This window comes from Peromyscus californicus, unplaced genomic scaffold (genome assembly GCF_007827085.1).
Source record: "Peromyscus californicus insignis strain IS unplaced genomic scaffold, ASM782708v3 Scaffold_18__1_contigs__length_77618521, whole genome shotgun sequence".
Lineage (NCBI taxonomy): Eukaryota > Metazoa > Chordata > Mammalia > Rodentia > Cricetidae > Peromyscus > Peromyscus californicus.
In genome coordinates this window covers 6,815,839-6,837,157 of record NW_026294480.1, presented here as the reverse complement: position 1 = coordinate 6,837,157, position 21,319 = coordinate 6,815,839, and the positions used below count along the sequence as shown (strand labels likewise).

At 41.8% G+C, this 21,319-nt stretch overlaps 1 pseudogene; it reads left to right on the top strand.

The window, feature by feature from the left end:
- Window positions 1-14,997: 14,997 nt before the first annotated feature.
- The window catches only part of LOC128113362 (zinc finger protein 728-like), a 29,060-nt pseudogene continuing 22,738 nt past the window's right edge, over window positions 14,998-21,319 (top strand).

The window sequence follows — 21,319 nt, the reverse complement described above, 5'->3', positions numbered from 1 at the left end:
GCCGCCAGCCTGGCTTGTGACGTCACAGTGGGTGAGACTACATTTCCCATAAGTCTGTGTAACAGAGAGTCCCGGGGTCGCTGGAGGCGTGTGACGGTGGGAAAGGAGTGAAACGTGCAGTCTCCGCCGCTAGAGGGAGGCACGCAGGGAGTCCGGCTGCTCTCAAAATCCTTGGCTCGCGAAGGGAGATGTTTGAATGTGAGTGGAGATCTTACAGTAAAGTTTATTACGTTTATTAGTTATCTTTGGTCACTTCACTGTGATTTCACGCACAGGTCTGCTTATTCGAAACTTACAACGGAATAAAACATTCATTTTGACTTCTTATACTTTGAGATAGTTACAAGAAACTCACATGAGAAGTCACTGCTAAGCCTTTCAAATGAATTTTGTCTTTATGGCTGTGTTATGCACAATGGTTTCCACTGTGGAGCCAACCTTGTGTCATAAGGATGAGAATGTTGTGGGAATCTTTCTAGATTAAGCATTCTGACACCAATGGGAGTGGAAGAGAGGAGATGTCACTGGTGGACTGAAGCCAGGACAGCTCCTGAAAGGCTTCAATGCTGGTCCACTTTTACTGTCTTTTTATACTCTAGAACCACACAGTGGGGTGGGCAAGCCACTGAGATTTTATAGAGGCCAACGTGGCAGTCAGCAGGCTATTAAGGGCAATGATCCATTGTTTCAGCTATTTTTCCAGGTCATTCTCTTCCAGGTTAGCAAGTGAAGTCATGCTTGGCAAATAAGTAGTACAGGCAGTGCTTTAAGTTAACCACTAAATAAGTCAATAAATCAATACTTTGTCGTGAGATATTTGTACACCATGTGAAGATGTGTTGCTGTGATTGGTGTAATAAAGAGCTGAATAGCTAGGCGGGAGAGGATAGGCCAGACTTCTGGGCAGAGAGAGAGAAATTGGGAGGAGGGATATAGATGCATGATTTCTGAGAGGACCAAGCCAACACCATATAACAGGCTGCTAGGTCTTCTCTTAGAGATCAGGCCTCAATTTTAGTTTCTGAAGACTGAATAAACAGTTTCTAAAAGAGCCGTGAATAAAGGACAATCAATCTCCAACACCCTCGTCAGCAGGACAGGGAGAACAACATGTACTCAGGCCTAAGCCAGAATGAGATAATAACCAAAAAAGGACAAAGCCTTCTTACTTCTGTATATCTTATTTTCACTCTTACTCCATGGCTGGCTGGGTGGCTGGGTGGCTGGTCCCTAGTGTCCTCCTCTCCTTGTTCTCTTGCTCTTTCTTCTTCCTCCCAGATTTCTCCTATTTATTCTCTTTGCCTTCCAGTCTCACCTATTTCTCTTCCCTGCCTCACTATTGGCCATTCAACTCTTTATTAGATCATCAGGTGTTTTAGACAGGCACAGTAGCACAGCTTCACAGAGTTAAACAAATGCAACATAAACAAAAGTAACACACCTTAAATAATATTCTAAAACATTTCCCACTTTTTGTCTAAATAAAAAGAAAGGTTTTAACTTTAATGTAGTAAAACTATACACAACAAAAACAGTTATCAAGTAAGAATTAACTTACAATATTCAGTCTGTTTGTATTTAGCAAATTCAGAGAAGACACTATCCATCCCATCTTAGTGACTCTAAAGTTTTCTACCTAATTTACTTTCTAACTAAGAAAAAATGCAGCTATAACATCTAGACTTCAGCTCCATCAAAGGCCCCCAGGAGGACATAATATTATCTAATAATAGAAACATTTGCCTGCCTGGATAGTCACTCAAATTTCCTCTGCAACATTAGACATCCATCTTCAGCTTATAAGCCCAGAATATCCAGCAGACTCTTTTGTAAAGCAGGAATTTTGAAAGACTGTCCTGCCTTGTTTTGGCAAAATTTAACAGTCTTTTTCCTTTGTGTCCTGCATGTCCAGTCTGTACAGCACATTGTCAGCAGTCAAAGGCAAGAGCAGCTTCTTTGTCCAGTGGCTAACCTTGCCCAGTGAAAGCAAACTCTACAAGGAGTTTCTTCAATGACCATCATCTTCTAAAGTAAATTCATGCTGCCAGGAGCAGATGTGTGCCATTGTCACAAAAAACCTTAGGTTAACAAAAAACTTTAAAAGCCGTATTATATAGGTCTTTGAAGTGTTTGAAAACCATTCACTCATCTAAAATATATCTCTATATGATCTTGAAAACATACCTAACATATCTACAAATTTAATTGTTATAAATGACTAACTTCTGATCTGTTTCTTGATTATCCCTAAATAGTTCATAATAATAGCTTTCAAAAACAAGAATTTTGCCGGGTGGTGGTGGTGAACACCTTTAACCCCAGCACTCAGAAGACAGAGGCAGGCGGATCTTTGTGAGTTCGAGGCCAGCCTGGTCTACAAAGCAAGATCCAGGAAAGGCACAAAGCTATACAGAGAAACCCTGTCTCTTCAAAAAACAAGTATACAGTATAACAAAATAACTTTAAATTTATATCAATATAACAGAATCCATGCCAATGCAAAATATCTGAGATGAATAGTTGTCTTTTTATCCTATATTCTTATATTCCACTAAATTATAACAAATATCCATAACCCACCAAATAACCAAGAGCCTCCTACACCCCAACTCTTAAGAATGTGGATGCCAGTTTTTCTAACTGCTTCCTGCTATCTATGGAAGAAGCATCTTTAGGGTCCTAGAGAGAAAATTTGAGATAATGGCCAAGTCTTTGGAAGACTAGGTATAACCTTTGTTGATAGATATCACCTGTTGAGTTTCAGGAGATCTCCCTTGATCAAACCTGATCCATATTAACCTGGAATGAATCCACAGCCTCTTGTTTCCTGTGGAAACAAAACTAAACCCTCTTCTTCAAAGCATTTTTTATTTCTATTTGACAAAAATATTTTTTTACTTCCATTTTAAAGTTAAGATAGCCCTAAAGTATCTAGGTTGGCGCAATCCTACAGTCTTGCTTACCATCCCATGTCTCTCAGCAGCTGTCTCTTGCCCATCAGCCATCAAAAAATTCAAAATCAACACAATACTATACAGGATCCAGACTGACTGTGTATTTCCTATCTCTTTTAGGCTTTTTTCTTTTACTGTCTCTTTAAATATTTTATTATTTTTAATCTATTTATTTCTTTTTATGACTATCTATAACCATTTTCTTTACTTAAGCCTATGTACATTGTTAAACACACTGGAACCTTTTTAGAGGTTTGTTCCATCTGGACCTGTTTTACTGTGCATTTTTTAGCCTTTTTTTTAAATCTGCAAAAAACAGCAACAACAACAACAAAAAAAACCCTGCTAAGCATAGTGGCTTGGGACCTCTGACCATGGCTTTGGCGGCAGACTCTGCCCACTTCTTGCGTCCTGAAAGTCAAGCCTGAAGCTCACAACCCAGTCAGAGGTTCATGACTGAGAAATGCATTAAAACTTTCCTAGAGCTCTAGAGTGACGATGATTGTGCTGTGACAGGCATTTTTAATTAGTTTTTTTGTTCCTACTAAACTTACTAGCTACTTAAGGGCTCACCAGTTGGCAGAAATGCTTAAAAGACCCATATTCTCTTTTTTTTCTTTTCAAGCTTTCTCAGATCCTATGGAAATTCAAGCCTCATGTTGGTATGCCAAAATGTAAGTGGTTTTCTTTTTACTCTAGCCCCACATTGGGTGCCAAAATGTTGTTGGCTTTTTTATTACTCTTTTGAGGGCCCACCACTCAGCTCCCAAATGAATCACACACAGAGGCTTATTTTTACTCATAAATGCCCAGCCTTAGCTTGGCTTGTTTCTTGCCAGCTTTTCTTAACCCAAATTATCCCATATACCTGTTGCCTCTGGGCTTTTTCCTTTTCTTACTTCGGTGTATCTTACTTTCACTCTTATTCCATGGCTGGCTGGGTGACTGGTCCCTAGTGTCCTCCTCTCCTTGTTCTCTTGCTCTTTCTTTTTCCACCCAGATTTCTCCTTCTATTCATCCTCTCTGCCTTCCAGTCCTGCCTATCTCTCTCTCCTGCCTTGCTATTGGCCGTTAAACTCTTTATTAGACCATTAGGAGTTTTAGACAGGCACCGAAACGCACCTTCACAGAGTTAAACAAATGCAACATAAACAAAAGTTACACACCTTAAAATAATATTCTACAACAAGTTTATATGTGCTTAGCCCAGTGTGGTGCACAGGGTCAGGTGGAGAAGATCCACTTCTCATCAAGGAGGTTCCGACCTAACCCTCATCTTCACCCCAATTTAAACGGTCTCACCTTAAGGCTGCATATATATCCTCATGCTATGTCACTTCTTACTGCCAGAGGTGAGTGCCTATTCAGTTAAAAAGACCTCAGTGGACTCATAGGTCAGGGTCCATAAGATCCCATAGCCACAAAGCTGTGGGACCATTACAAGCATTCACACTCATTCACCATTCATTTGTTACTGGTTTTAAATCCCTAGTCTGTTTCTCCAGAGACCAATACCAGTGCCTCAGTATCCCTTCTAGCCATTTCCTTAGAGACCAGTGTCACCTCAGTATCCCATTTAGGCTTTTGATTCAGTCTCCTAAGGAATGATCAAACCTGTACCCACTTTTCCTTATAGTAGGTTTTTCTTGCTTTACTTTCTTTGGATCACCAGCCTCCCAAAAGAGATATACTTATTCTTCATTATGGCTGCTTAGCCTTAGCTTAGGCTTGTTCACAACTAGCTCTTATAACTTAAATTAATTAATCTATATTTTGCCATATGGCTCTTTACCTCTCCTCCACTGTGTAATTCGAACTTCCTCTCTGTCTTGCTGGTGACTTCACCTCTCTTCATCCTAGAGTTTATTTCTCTGCTCAGAGGTCCTGCCTATTCTCTCCTGCCTAGCCATTGGATGTTCAGCTCTGTATTAAACCAATCCAATGTCCTAGGCAGGCAAAGTAAAACAGCTACACATCTTCACATATTATAAACAAATATCCCACAACACTTCCTGACTTCCTGCCTATTCTTCCCCTTCCCCCTCCCCCAGGTTCTTACCTGGTTTAGATGTCCAGCATAGTCTTCTTCCACTCATAGACTCTGCTCCTGGGTCTCACAGACCCCTTGGCCATTGGGGACCACAGAATACCATTGGGGAGTGGGCGACTGCTTCCCAGTTCCACAGACCTTCAGAGGACTGAAAGGGCCAAAGCAGCAGCCACTCTGGTCCAACTGAGTCACGGAGAAGAAGATTTCGATGAGGGGCTGTCTTAGTCAATGTTTTAGTGCTGTGAAGAGACAGTGTGACCACTGTAACTCTTAAAGAAGAAAGCCCTTTAATTGGGGTTTACTTATGTTCAGAGGTTTAGTGCATTCTCATCATGGCAGGAAGTATGGCCACACACAGGCAGACATGGTGCTGGAGATGTAGCTGAGAGTTCTACATCTGGATTAGCAGACAGCCAGAAAACAGAACGCTACTGGGCTGGGCTAGTGCTGAAATACAAAAGCCCACTCACAGTGACACACTTCCACAAACAAGGCCATATTTTCTAATCTCTGTCAAGTAGCACCACTCCCTAATGACCAAGCATTCAAATATGTGAGCCTATGGGGGCCATTCCTATTCAAACTACCACAGAGGCCTAAAGAAATGTTGCTGGAATCTTCCCAGAAAAGCACTCTGACACCAATGCGTGTGGAAGAAAGGAGATGTCACAGGTGAGTGAAGCCAGGACAACTCATGAAAGGCTTTAATGTCATCCAGTAACTATCGGTTGCTTCAACTATTCCTCCAGGTCATTCTGTTCAAGGAAGAAAATGAAGTCATGCTTGGCAAATAGGCAGATCTAAGAGAAGAGGAGAGAAACCCAAATATGTCAGCATGTGTGTCGAGGGTCACTTAGGTTTATGGCTCCCGTCAACTTATAGTAGTTAACTGTGTCATGTCTGTCAGTATATAGAGCTCTTCTCCATTTCTTCTGATTATTGCTTTAACTGGTAATAAGTGCCAACTCAGTTGTATTTAAGATGTAGAAGGAAAGGAAGGAGTGTTAGGAAAGGCATCTGTTCATAATTCCTCTCTTTTCCTCATGGCAAAGCCAAGAAGAAGATGCAAGGTGAGGCTGGCCCACTCTCATCTCCAGTGAGCAATCTCCTTTTTCTTCCCTGGGTTGATACTGAAGCAGAGATCCTAAACCATCAGCACCTGAGATGCTGAGGGAGCTTTTCTCTTGCCTCCTCCTCATTCCTTCATAGTAAGATAATATCCCTCTGCAAACTTTGAACAGTCAAAGTCATAGACTGAAATCACAATGGCCAGGCCAGGCTTGACATTCTCAAAAGCCATATTGGACTTAATTTGTGTGTTTTTTTATTTTTCAAAATTTCAGATGGGTGTAAAAGGTGTTTTTGGTCAAATATCCTCCCCATTCCTTCCTTGCAAATTACTCCCTATTCCTACCATGAGTTTCTCTACAAACTCCATCAGCTTTTCCTTAAAATGCAGAATCCATTTCCTGCTAAGGTTTTGAGCTAAGGTGTAGGACAGCCTATTGACGGAGGAAGCTCCTCAGGCTGCCACTAGCTTCCCTACCACTCATTGCCAATACCTCACCAGCTCACTGTGGGATGTTAGAAGCACTGCAACTTTCCATGCAGGTGTTTCATCGGCTTTTTCTGTAGATCTTGTGAATGTAGTCATAGCCAGTGAGTTCACGCATGTGACAACCTAGCCATTCCCTCCAAATACTGCTAATCTTCATATACCTACTATTCCTGGCTCTTACACTCTTTCCATCTTATCCACCTTGAGGATTGCTAAGCCTTGAGTGTCAGATATGACATAGGTATCTCATTTAGAGCTAAGCACACAGCAGTCGGTTATCTTATGCATGCTGACCTGTCTCTGTGTTAACACATCTACTGCAGAATTGTGTGATATTTTGTTTGTGTTCTGACAAATAAAGCTTACCTGGAGATAAGAAGGCAGAGCTAGCCTCTAGTTAACCATAGAGGCCTGGTGGTGGTGGCTCACACTGTCAATCCCAGCACTTGGGAGGCTCACACCTTTAATCCCAGCACAAATGGGAGGTGGAGACAGGAACATAAGGTGGGTGGAGACAGGATCTTAGCCCCCTTGCCATCTGAGAAAGAAGTCTCTATTGGCTGCTGCTCTGCTTCGCTGATCTTTCAGGTTATTACCCTGATAGTTGACTCTTGATTTTTATTGATAAGACTAATCAGGGTAACACTCCATAGAATTAAGTTTTTCTGATAAGTGGATAAGTGTTATGAGGCCCTGCTGGTCAGAGGTTGCAGTCTCTATCATGACCTGGCAGCTTTCTCCAAGCTCAGCAACATGAAGGACTCCCTCCCTAGAGAGGCTTCCTGCTCTTTACCTGCCCTTATTTAGAAGATGTCTCTAGGCCTGAATGCCTGACTTAACTCAAGGATGACCCTTGACGTAGTTCCCTGCAAATGTTCTTCCCCCTGTGGACCACATGGTAATTAAGTAACAAGCTCTAGCTATTTTCATAGGGCCATGCTGCCACTAACCCACCTTTATGATAGGTGTCTGGTATTTAATGCAAATTAGAGTATGTCCCCAGGCTTCCCAATCCTATATATTTCCTGTTCTCTGAAAGTTGATTTGTCTCTCTGAAGTCATCTCCTGGAGGGCTCTCTCTATCATATCCACAGCTGTCCCTGTTCCCCAATCCTTTTATCTCCTCCCTTACTGATCAACGGCTGATGATCCCAAGGAAGAAGGAGAACCACAGCCTATTATGTAGGTATGACCTTGGGGACAGTCCATGACTTTGTCCATTACCAGAATGATAGTGGTAGTTTCTGCCCTAGCCAGGCACAGGTTTATGAGCCAACTCACACTACCAAGTATGAGCAGGTCTACTGCAGCGGCTTTCAACGCAGTCAGAAAACAGTTGGTAGTCCCATAAACTGTGCTATGATATCACTAGTGGAATACTTTGCTTAGACAGTTATTATTATGCACCCATGTTGACAGCTGAGTAAAATTGTTTATTTTACTTCTCTGATAATAGTGAGGGTATTTCAACCCCAAATTCTTCCAGTCCATGCATATAAGATATGTACCAATCCATTTGTTTGATGCTTTTGTCAATATTTTATAATTTCCATTTCCGCCAGTTTCTCACTTTCTTGGTTGTAGTGGCATTCCTGCTGAGCTGCACCTGGCCTGGCTCCAGAGAGTAGCACCTAGCCCTAATCCATCTTTTGTTTAGCAGACACCTTTTGTTTCCCTTGTTGACCTCTATGTGAATCCTGTCTAGGAGCTTCCCAAAGATACAAAGGCTTATGCAAAACTTGATTCAGGAAACTTGGAAAACCGTGGTACCTGATAAATGGAGGAATTTGCACTTGGCGTTGTATTGTTGGGAGCTCCTTTCACGTTGTTTTGAGCATATGGAAATTAATTGGCTAAACTGTATTGGAGAGAAATGAAACTGCCCTAGGCAAAGGGTCAGTGCTTCAGTCCTTCCAGGCTGAACCCCTCTGCAGCCATGAAAGGCTAGATTCATTCTTAAGATGCCTCTGAATCTTCATTCCACGGATCCGTGTAAACCCACACACCCGTGTAGCACGTGACTCACACAGCTACACTTGGTTTAATTTATTTGAATGTATTCTTCTTGGTGCTCCCATGCATGGGATTATCTACTTGATTTCATTGTGAGATATGTTGCTATACTGGAAATAATTGAAATTATTTCAAAATTTTTTTTTTTTTTTTTTTTTTTTGGTTTTTCGAGACAGGGTTTCTCTGTGTAGCTTTGCGCCTTTCCTGGAACTCACTTGGTAGCCCAGGCTGGCCTCGAACTCACAGAGATCCGCCTGGCTCTGCCTCCCGAGTGCTGGGATTAAAGGCGTGCGCCACCACCGCCCGGCCTTATTTCAAATTTTTAAGTGTAGATTTTTTTATATCCTGAAATTTCTGATTTCATTAATTATTTGTAAATGTTGGTGTTTACTGCATATAGAAAAATGTCATGTGTGAAAGGGAATAACATTACTTCTCTACTCCTGATTTGGGCACATTTTATTTTTATTTATTTCATGTAAATTCTAGGTCATGCTTCAATGCTTTATAGGAAAGTACAGATTAGACTGGGCATCCTCCTGTTGGATCCATGAGAAAAAGATTGCAGTTTTTTATGCTCATGGTAATGTTAGCTAAAAGGATTTGATTTGTTTGTGTTTGGTGTTTTAAAACCTGTTTGTAAATTGTCATTGTATTTTTTATAACTGGCCATTATTTGGCACATTTCCCTTTTATACTTGTTTTGCTGAGAGCTTTCTTCATGGCAGGATGCTGAGCATTTTTAATGTGCTTTATGCATCTGCTGCATTGCTTTGTGTGTCTTTGGTTATGTTAACTTATCACAATTACTCACTTTTGTGTTCAATTTTCTTTATATTTGAAGGGCAAGTCTATTTTTGTCACTTTACTGATACTTTTTATCTTATCTTTAATTTTATTTGTGACTGTACTACTTCTTATAAAATGTCAGACTCTATATTCTTGAAATGCTCATTATTTCATAGTTGAATCAGATGTGTTCCTGCATTGAAAAAAAGAATTCAGTAGGTGAAGTAGATACTTGATTTGCTGCTGTAACAAAATTTTCCCAAAAAAAGAACCTCAAGAAGCTGTGTGGTGGTGGCTCACACCTTTAATCCCAGCACTTGGGAATCAGAGGTGGGGGAATCTCTGTGGGTTTGAGGCCAGCCTGGTCTACAAAGCAAGTTCCAGGACAGCTAGGCCTCTTACACAGAGAAATCCTGTCTTGAAAAACCAATAATAATAATATTATTATAAATAAAAGGAAAGGGTTATTCAGATGATAGACATTGTGAGGGTAAAGTCTCTCATGGAAGGGAATCCATGATGGGAGGGCCTTGTGATTCTTCATCACATTGATTTACAGTCAAAAAATAGAGAGGGGTGAAGTGCTGTGCTCACTCCTTTATTCTTGTTATCAGTTCAAGAGTCCATCCACTGAGTTGAGCCACCCACTTAGAGGGTAGCTCTTTCAACCTTAACTAACCTAACCTAGAAACATCCTGTGAGTATCCTATCACCTTAATTTAAGATCTATAGAATTAATTAGGATGTTTTTCATCATTCTATTCAATGTGCCTGGAACTTTTCAACTTGCCAAACTGGTAATCACCATCCCAAATCATGGCAGGAAGGTTGGCAGACGGAGAAAATAATGCAGCATCAGCACAAGCATAAAGAACTGATTTATGACTTTGTGCAGTCAAGGTGCAGGTTTTCCAAAGGTTCTACTCCAACAGGTATATCTTCCCTTCTCCAACCTATGAAAACTCCTGTGGGCTGCTTAAAATTAACAGCATGGATTGCCAAGTTGAGAGTGTGCTGGTACGTATTTGTTGACTTGACAGAAGCTGTGGTAATCTGGTGTTAGGCCAGCCAACCAGTCAGCTGGGGAGCTGGGTAGAGGCGCGCAGATTGTAGAGACAATGAAGAAGACAGAAAAGAGTCGAGAGGTCTGCCAGTCAATGCCGGACAGTCCGAGTTTACTTCACAGCCAGCTTATATACAGTTTTGAAGGACAGAGTTAGGACAATGCACAGCCCAGGCATTCAACCACTATCTGTCCTGCCTTGAGTCAAGGAGCAGGCAGTTTCATTTTCTATCTTGATGTACCTCTGACTAGCATCAGCAGCCTGCATCTAGCTAGATAGTGTGTTCCTTCCTGTGGGCTAATCAGGACTTTCTCACAGCCCTTCAAAAAGACTCTGTGGGCTAATCAGGACTTTCTCACAGCCCTTCAAAAAGACTCTGTGGGCTAATCAGAACTTTGTCATAGACATGGCGCAGGCAAGCTTGAACTCTATTGACTCAGAATAGACTTCAGATTTAAACTAGGAAACTGAGTCAGTTGTGAACTCCCACAATCTGGGTAGAAGGAACTTTGACTAAGGAATGAACCTCTATTAGATTAGCCTGTAGATGAGTCTGAATTAATTCCTTAACTAATGATTGCTTTGGTAGTCCTCAGATCACTGTTTGAATTTCTGTCCCTGGCAAGCTATTCCTTGGTTGAATAAAGAGGAAACTGAGGTAGCCATTTAGGGTTAGGACAAGCCTCAAAGCACAATTCTTCCATGGTTTCTGCTTCTGTTCCTGTCTCCAGTTTAATGTTTGAGCTCCTGTCCTGGTTTCCTTTAATGATGGTCTATGACCTGTATGTAAGTCACATAAATGCTTTCTTCTCCAACATTGCTTTTGGTCAGCACATACTTGTATTTTAAAAGAAATATAAACATGATTACAACAGAATGTGTCCATAACTAATATTTGTTAACCCACAAAGCTGAGATGGGTACTCTGATTTTCAGTCCTTATCCTGTTTCTTTGAACTAGAATGCACACAGGATCCCATGTTTGTGTATAGCTATGTAATTCTGTTGGTCATAGGGTCCCAAGGATACCTTCATAAGATGTATAGGTAGATCAGATCAAAGCAGACAAGATTAACCACAGAGGAAGGTGAACAGACAAAAGACACATGTTCATGAAGGCAAGGAGAAAAATTTTCCCATATGCACAAGTGGATAGTAAAACATTTATTTTTGTGGAGAGGGACAAGGAAGGATATTGGTGAAACTATTAAGGCTACTCCATGTAGTTAAAAGGAGATTTATTTAATGGCGTAACTTACAAATTAAGGGATAGGTAGGTCGCGGGGTCTGGGGAAGGTGTATCGCAGTCCAGCGGTGTTCTCTGGAGCTCTGCTTGGCCCACCTTCACCGTCCAAGGTCCCAGAACGGAGAGAGCACTCCCGGATCCAGATCTCGGGTCCCCAGGCGCCTCCCTTGGCCCCGCCTTGTAGGCGTGACAGTTGCCGAAGTCTCAATGGGGGTTGGAACTTCCAAATCAAAGCTGGAATGGCTACCCACTACAGAAGTATTTGAATGTATTATAAAATCATATTCTGAAGTTCAGAGACCAATCTTCTATAGAGTCACCATTTGTAATATGGCCTACTGACCCAGTTGAGTATGTCATCAGAGAAGGTATGGAACTGTCTACACAGCTCATGTGCCTCACTGTGAGGGATTCAGTAATGAAGGGCCTGTAATGTATCTGGGGGAAATGGTACTGGGCCAGTGTGTGGTGAGCATAGGGTCTTGAGAACTGCGCTAGCAAGGAGTCAATTTCACTGAAATTTTGCTTATCACTGATGAAAGGATACATATTTGTAAATAGCTACTGGCAGGTAGTTAACCATTTTTTGTTTGTATATTTAAATAGTGAGAAAACAGTATTACCTCCACACAACAACTCCTTTTCTAAAGTTCAAACTTGAGATTTTGAAAAAAAAATTTTTTTTCAGAAAAGGTGTCTATGTGTAGCCCTGGCTTTCCTGGAATTTACTATTTAGAACAGGCTGGCCTGCAATTCAGAGATCCAACTCCCTCTGTCCCTTGACTGCTGGTATTAAAGGCATGCACCACTATACCCAATTAAAAAATTTTAATTATGCATTTTTCTTTCATTTTATCAGTGTGAGACTGTGTGTCTGTGTGCAAATATTTTGTACATGAGTCATGGCAGAGGAGAGATTCTTACAGTCTAAAACTGCTACTACACGTGCTTGTGAGTCACCATGTGCAGGTTGGAAAATAAACTCACTTCCTCTACCAGAACGTTGAACACTCAACTACTGAACCATTTCTTTAGCCTGTGAGCACAGACTTTAAGGTGATTTTGCCAAACATCACATATAATGCACAATGTTTCCATGAGAGGAAATTAAATAATCAAGATGTATACAAAAACATTTATTAGAGGTGTTAAAGTTGTCAACAGGGTCTAATCAAACACATTAGACCTGAGAACTCAACTTCCAGTAGAATTTTCAGCAACGATACCTGGGTCCCTAATATCCTGCTGTATGGGCTCCCGCTTAGATCCTGCATGTTCAGTTTGTACCCTTACTATGGTAGCTCCTCCTCCTCCTCCTGAATTAGATGGGAAGAAATGGACACTGCAGAGGAGGTGTGAAGGAATGCTGCATCTTCTGTAGTTCCCCTATGACTCAGCACCTTTCCAGTCATGTTTCCATGTAACAGACACAAACACACATGTGCACACACACACACACAAACACATATGTGCACACAGTCACACACACATATGGAAACCTAGCCATGCTCAGAAATGCCGAGTCTTAAGGTTGCCAACAACGCCCTTCACTGCAGTACTAGATAGGAGGAGGACAGAGCAGTCATGACCTCATTCTAAACAGACTTGTCAATCAAATGTCCAGGGGATGCACTGCTTGTTGAGTAGTTTCTCAAGGTGAGGAAGCTGTTCTGAGTCAAAGGGTTGAACACATTGCCTGGAATAAAGAAATTACTATGAACTTCCCATGGTCTCTGCTTAGAAACAGCTTCCTGTGAATTGTGTCTATCATGGAAATATGAAATCTTCCTTGTGATGGGGTTTGTATCTTTGTCTCCAGCATGAACCACACAGGAATAAACATTCCTAAGAAGAGATGTGCATTCTCAGTACCCCATGGTTCCAATGTAGCTTCTTCACTACCGTGAGCACAATCAAGGGTCCTAAGAACATGTTTCTGATGCCTTTGTATTCCAGGAGGAACCATCTCAGTGTTCTACTTAGCACAATGGAGGGAAGGTCAAGGTGGATACCATTGATGTTCAAGATAGTGTCAAATATGAACAATGTCAGGATCGGGGGAGAAGGGAAATTCAATAAGGAATGTCAAACGTAATGCAGAGGGAAATCCTACAATGCAGGATGGCCCAGGAGTCAGTGCACACTCCAGTGTGATCCCAGGAGCTGTGCCCCTCCCCTTGGGACAGGTACAGGGGAGGAAAGTATTCACTCAGAGAACACCTGGTGATGAGTACTTGCCTGAGTTTGCGAAAGCCAAGGAGAAGTGGGTGAGGTGGTTGTGGACACAAAATTTATATTTATTACACAGGTTAACAGGTTAAAGTGTGGGAAAGGACTTTATAGACAGATGGAAAGATCCTTGGATGGATTCTGAAAGTTCATTGCAAGTAAACGTCAGAGATCTGCAGTTTTCACTGTGTTCAATGATTTTAAATGTCTCTGTGGCTCTGACCCATGTCCTTCACTGTATGGATTCCCGTGTTCATATGAACCCTATTTAAGCCATGGAGTCTGACCATGTATGACTCACACTGTGTGTCAGCACAGGAGAACAAGGATCATTTCTTTGTATTACTGGGTATTAAACCAAAGCCACCTTCATTATAGTCAAGTGCTTTACCGTAAGCTAGCCCCACTGTCCGTTCTCTACATTGTGTATAGATATAACACGTCTATAAATTGTCTTTGTTAGCCTTGTATTATGATTCTTCTGTCTTAAGCTCCTGAGACTCTGGATGAGAGGCAGGGTCACCAAGGATGGTTTCAAGAAACATCTTGAAGAGATAATGCTCAATCCTACATTACTTCCTGCTTCTTTTTTGTTTGTTTGTTTTTCGAGACAAGGTTTCACTGTCTAGCACTGCAACCCGCTTTGTAGACCAGGCTGGCCTCGAACTCACAGAGATCCACCTGCCTCTGCCTCCTGAGTGTTGGGATTAAAGGGGTGCGCCTCCACTGCCCGGCGCACTTCCTTATTTTGAAGTAAAACAGATCAATCTGAGTTTTCATGCAGTAGTTAAGGTCCCTTAATAAGTAGACCAGAGCTGTAAAAACACAGCGTTTTAGCAGAAAGAAAACGTGATAAAAACATTGCTGTGAACGGCTCGGCTCACAGGCTAACATCGGGTGCTGGGATCGCAGGACTGAAACAGCCAGAATCTCCTGTGGCTGTCCCAGTGCTCAAGCCTTTCCTGCTAACTTCACCTGCACACAGTTGGGCAGGAACCCAGGCACTGTACAAATCAACTTCCGTGGGTTCCCGGAAGTCCTTCGCGCTGTCTTGTGGGAAACGTAGTCCCGACCACTATGACATCACAGAAGGGGCTGTGGATACCGAACTTTCGCTTCAATCTTCAAACTTAGCTTCTCCCCAAAGTTAGGCCAGTGTCCTGCTCAGCACTGGGCTTGCATCTCTGACATGGAGGTTGGTGCAGGGTGCAGCGCCGTCCTGCAGATCTGAGGGACTGTGCACGGTGGCGGGTCCGGCGCAGAGGGAGGGAGCTGACTTGGGCTGGTTGGGAGGCCGAAGAAGCTGACCCAGAGGTGCTGTGCTGACCTAGGCTGGGCCACTGCACCTGGGTTCAGGTTTGTCAGGGGAGAGGGCGTCATGCCAAAGCCATATGCTGTGAGTGTCCAGTCTCTTAGGACGCCCTGCTGCTGCCCGTGTCTACCTGTGCTTCTGGTGCTTGAGGAGATGAAGGAAGCTCACTTTCCTGCTTGGCTAGGGAAACATGCTCCCTAACTGACCCTTGCTCACAGGGCTGTCATTTCTCAGGTCTTGTAGAACACGAGGGGTTTCTGGCCACTCCTGTATTTAAAGCCGGCTCGGGACTCCTGGTATGAGCTGACAGAAGTTCCTAAAGTTCCTATTTTACAGAGACAGATTGCTTTGTGAGGGCTTTGGGATTAAGGGATGTTAGTCCCAATTATTTGGAATAAATGATGGTTTTCAGGACAACTACTTTGAAATGGAACCCTCTGTACACCCCTCTGACCCGAATCCCCATACTAACCCTCCCATGTACCCACAGCATAATCCTGTAAATGGTGTGATCCTTGCTCTGCTTGGTCCACAGAATTACCAACGTTATACTGCAAAGTGAAAAAATACTAGAGAGCAGTTCTGCATCCAATTCTATCTGAGACTGTGTGGTGTCATATATTTGGACTACTTTTCAGATATGAGAGAGGACTTGATGTGATGAGAGAAATGAACCTCATGATTGTCAGGAGGGGACTTGAATGTCTCTGAAAGGGAGGGGAGAAACGGCTGTGATGTTCTGTACATTGTCTTCTTATCTTTTTATCAGCAGTGTCTAAACTCCCTCAAACATGCTCCGTCACCAAATGTGGTTTCCAGGTCACCTGATGCTCCCTGGATAGTTCTAGGAAGATTTGCCCAAATTTTTGTGCTGTGCTAGAGACAATGAAAGATGAATTTGGAAGGCTTTGACTACCTGGGGTTCCTCCTAGTATCTTTTATGCTCTTGCATATTTTGTCATCTTTCAGTCAAGCCAAGTGTTTGTGCTGGAGACTGGCTCGTGACACTGAAGTCTGCTCCTAGGAAACATGGGCTTCAAACCACCTTGTTCTATCTACTAGAATTCTCAGTGAGTTTCCAACTATATATAAAATAATAGACACTTCATAGTTGATGTTTCTAATCTGCAGGAAAAATAGTAACATTCTGTGAAGTGGGAAAAGCACACTGCCTTGTACATCAAAACAGCTTCCTTACAATGTAGAGATGATACAGCACCATGCTCATGTATAACCTACTGGCCCCAAATATTTATGTATATTTTGAACTAAACAGACCTATGATTGAAAGGTGCAGTTAAGTCTATTCTGTGGTTCATCCCTGTCATCTGCATTTCAGGGAGGAGTTAGGAAGCCTGGAGTTCAAAGTCATTCTCTGCTTCATAGCAAATTCAATGTGAGCCTAGGCTACATGAGGTCCTGTGTTGTTTTTTTTTTTTTAAATTCTTAAAAACATAGTTTATTGGGTGTGGTAATCACTTCTGATTCCTCTCACTTCTGAGCACCAGCAAACTGACAGAGATCTAACCAACTGATATCTTACCAATTTTTGAAACTTGCACACATGCTTAGAGTAATTCTATTGACTGTATTTGAAATTTAATTTACAATGATTTCACTAGTGTCCTTTTGTTAATGACATCACGTGTTGGTGATTAGATGCTTGTGTGCATTTGCTGTGTGGGGGAGGATTCTCCTCATTGCCTTGCTTGACTATTCCACAGCAGTTGCAGGGAATGTTAATTATCTTTGCATATTCATCCCTGTTATTTTCTGTCATGACCTCGTCATGCTGTCTTTTCTTCTGAATTTTTTGTCTGCTTCTTCTCTCATCAGAGACGGCTCCATTTGCCCGTTTCCAGCTCTGCACTTGTCCTTTCTTGATGCAGCTCTCTGGGGTTTATATTCCCACCTGTTCCTTCAAAACTTGAATGCCACCCCAAGTCCTTACACCTTAGTTTAGTTGTGTCCATAATACTTCCTTACAGTCAGCCAGAACAGAATTCTGGCTCTTCAAATGGTAAATGACAGCCACATCTACCACTGTCCTTCACATGTGGTATCGACACCATCCAGCCAGTAAAGCAAACTGTTAGTGGGATTCCTTTCCCTTACTCAAGGAGGAGTCCAGTCCCCCACGGTGTGCAGTCTGCCCCTCTTCTCCCAGGCTCTTTTCATGTTACCCTAATGTTAGTGTGAGTGATGATGGGAATGGAGTTTCTGGTTTTGAAAGACTCTGGCAGTGACCTTGTCATGCCCAACATGTTTTTTAGAAAACTCTGAAGGGACCTTGTGTTGGGTGATGACATTCAGTTCCTGGTGATGACTGTGTACATGACAGAGGCCGTGCAGAGAAGACACAATTTTGTATTTGGACAGGTTTTTGTATTTTTGTATTTGGACAGATTTTGATGAGAGTCAAAAATGAGTAAGGAATAAACCTGACAAGCACAGGTTGAAGTCATTTTCTACTTTTGAGTTAAAATATTTCTGTCAGTGAGTCAAATGACAGTTTTCAACCTTAATGACATATTTTGAGTTGAAGAGTATGTGCCAGTTTGTCTGGGCAGACTATAAAAACCTATATCAGTTGTTTTCTTGTTTGTGGTAGCTATAGAAAAAGAAGTCAGATGTAAGAGTCTGTAAACCTCAGTGGTTTCCAGGTTGAAGTCCACATACTGTTTCATTAGGAACAGGCATTAACCATCTGAGTAGTTAAAATTAACCTTTATGTTTAGACACCTAAGATTGAAGCTTAAAAGCTGTCAAATCTAAAGTCCATTTTTAAAAACAGTACTTCCCGATGGTCTCCATTGTCTTTTCATTGTTGCGGTCATATGCTCTCAGTCAAAGTAATACCAAATGTGGTGCTGTGAGTCAAAGTATTGCCAAATTGGTTAAGACAAGAATAAATGATTGTTTCATGTCACATTTCTGTGGGTCTAGATCCTGGACAGAGACCTGTGAATTGGCTTTTCGTGATGTTTCTAATGTGTTCTGCCATCAATAGATACACTGGGTCTGGAATGGAAAGTCATAGTTGTGGGAGGCTGATCAAGAATCCAGCCCTGCTTTGCTCTTTGCAGTCTCATAATCTTCTGGTGGTCAGGCTTGTCTGGCTCTTCTAAAAAAGTTCTCTGAGGCACAAAAAGGAAGTACAAGTGTCTTATGACTTCTGCTCTGTTGCGGAGTGCATGGCCAGTTGGCTGTGAGGTGCTGTGCAGCATGCTCACGTGAGATATGTGTTTTGAATGTGTTTGGTCTATCCACACAAACATTCCTTGAATGTCACATTATAGAGTTTACGGTAATCAGACATCTCACCAAATGGGGAACAGGGGCAGGAAATGCTTCAGGTTCCCACTGGGCATTTTCTCCAGTTAGGGTGCTTTGCAGGGTTGACCCACATCCACTGTGAAGTCCTTTGGGGCAGCTTGGGAAGATGGCACTGGTGCAGGTCCAGAAGTTCATTGAGAGCATCAGCTAGCACTGATAAGCAGCCATATGTGAATTCAGCAAAGGTACAGTCAGCAAAAGCCACACAGAGGCCAGTCCCAAAGTCACCTTGCCACTGAGTATCAGAGTAGAGGCCTGAGACCCCATGCCTATGGAGTATGGCAGGAGTAGAGCCCACTGTCTAGTTTCAGTTCTTAAACTCTTTGAGCTTGTCAGTGCAAGTCTTCTCAGGCTCACCCTGGGTGTAGAAATGCATGCCATGCTGTACATGTGCACATCATTTGGAGTATTGTTCTTTCATTGCTCTATTAGAGTTTCCTGGATCCACTTCAGGTCGTCAGGCAGGGTTTCAAGCGCCTTCTTCGTTGAACCATCCCACAAGTCTTTAGAGTTCTTAAATGTCTTCATGCTCTTGTAACCCAAAAGCCTTTCTGTTTGCCAAGGCTTCCTTCTGCTGAAGTGTGCTGTTAGGTCTTTATCATTTGCCATTCAGTACAGTGTTTTCAGCCACATCCTGTGCATGTCACACATTACTACATTTTTATTTCTAATGCTCTTAATTACATTTCCAATTATTATTATGACTTTTGGTTTACTTGTCTGAATTCTCAGTCAGACAATTAGCAAGGGTCTTATATTCAGAGCATATTTATAGTTTTGTTGTTTGTTTTTCTTTTTTTTCTATTTCCTATCCATATTTACTGTTCATAAGCCTTATAATGCTTATTGATATTGGGCTTGAAGTATCCTCCAGCTAGAATTTCAAGGACTTCTCTAGTATAGTATAGGAACCTTTCACTTGGGCTGTGGCCTCTTTTCATTGACTTGACTCCATCATTCAAGACACCATGCCCTTCTCTTTGGCTGTCTGAGAGAGACTGGTAAGAATTAGGTTCTTGGTCAACCTGAAAGGAGATAGACAATAGATGTCTGCTCTACTCTTAACATCTTGAGGAATTGGAGACTGTCCAGCAAGTCCTGCCTTGCTAGTGCATGTGAATGGGGCATGAGCAGGCACAGCACCTTTAATTTGCCTTCAGTCCACTTCTCCATGCTGGACAATGAACCTCACACATCTGAGCTAGAATTTCTCCACTGAGCTGTGTTCCCAGCCCCTTTCTTCTTTTACTTCAATGCACTCTTGTTTAGATTACCATCTTCTACTGTGCCAAAACTCACCAACAATCTGTGGGTTTCTCACTGAGGTTTATTCTGGCACATCTTATCTTCTGGGGAGGCATAAATGCCCTGCATTTCCATGGGCAGTAGTTGGGTTTTTATGGAATCTTAAGATGTGACAGTGTTTCTATTCCTTTGTATGAATAAGCTTTATGTGAAAAGCTGTATGAATAAGCTGTATGTGCATGAGTTAGTAAAAGAACATTGAAAAGGAAATCTGTTCAGCTCCCAGTCTAGCACAATGTCATGGAAATGGAGTGTTAATTTTGTACACTGTGAAGAGGTGTCACTTGGATTGGTTTAATAAAAAGCTGAACAGCCAATAACTAGCCAGGATTTTGGGGGTGCAGAGAGGATACTGGGAAGAAAAAGGGTGGAGTCATGAGGAGTCACCAGCCAGATGGAAAAGCAGCAGCATGGGCAGTACAGAGTAAGGGTAATAAGGCCATGAAACAGAAAAGTAGATTCATGAAAACGGGTTAATTTAAATTGTAAGAGCTAGTTAGTAACAAGCCTAAGCTATCAGAAGAGCTTTTATAATTAATAATAAGTCTCTGTGTCATGATTTGGAAGCTGGCTGGCAGGACAGAAAGTCTCACTACAAATGGCACCTCATTCTGATGCTCCCAAGACTGTCAATAAAATTTGCTTTGAATCAGAGGGCAGAGCTAGCTACTAGCTGACCAAAATTAACCATAGAGGTTTTGGAGGACTGAAGACAGAGAGACAGAAAGTACTAGGGTAGGGCCTAGAGAGGGTCTTAGCCTTTTTGGATGGAGTTGAAGATTAGATAGATACAATTATAGTTTTCCTTGTTACTAAATTCAGAAAAGAAATTCACAAAAGAGGTGTAAAGTGTATAAGGTTGATAGACATAAAAGCTTAAATTGTTTATCTAAAAAATGTTTTGAAGTCTAAAAAAATAACTTTGGGTTGGCAATACAAGTTAGGATAGAAAACGAATGAGGTACAAAACTTTAGACTCATAAAGAGAGGGTAGATAATGAAATATTTCTCTTAATTTGCCAAATACTAATGGACTGGACATTATGAATGTAATTCTTACTTGATGATTGTTCTTGTTTATAGTTTTACTGTGCTAGAGTTAAAAACCTTTCCTTTTTATTTACACAAAAATGGGGAAATGTTGTGGAATAATATTTTTGTACATTTTCAAGATGTCACTCTGATTTGTTTTTAAAAAAGCTGAATTGCCAATAGCTAGGCAGGATTTCCAGGCACAGAGGATGCTGGGAAGAAGAAAGGTGGAGTGGCCAGCCAAACACAGAGAAAGCAGGTCATGTAGGAGATGAGGTAACAAGCCACAGGCCATGTGGCAGCACATAAATAATAGAAATGGGTTAATTTAAATTATAAAAGCTAGTTAGAAACTAGCCTAAGCTATTGGCTGAGCTTTCATAATTAATAATTAATCTCTGTATGGTTATGTGGGAGCTGGCAGGTAGGAC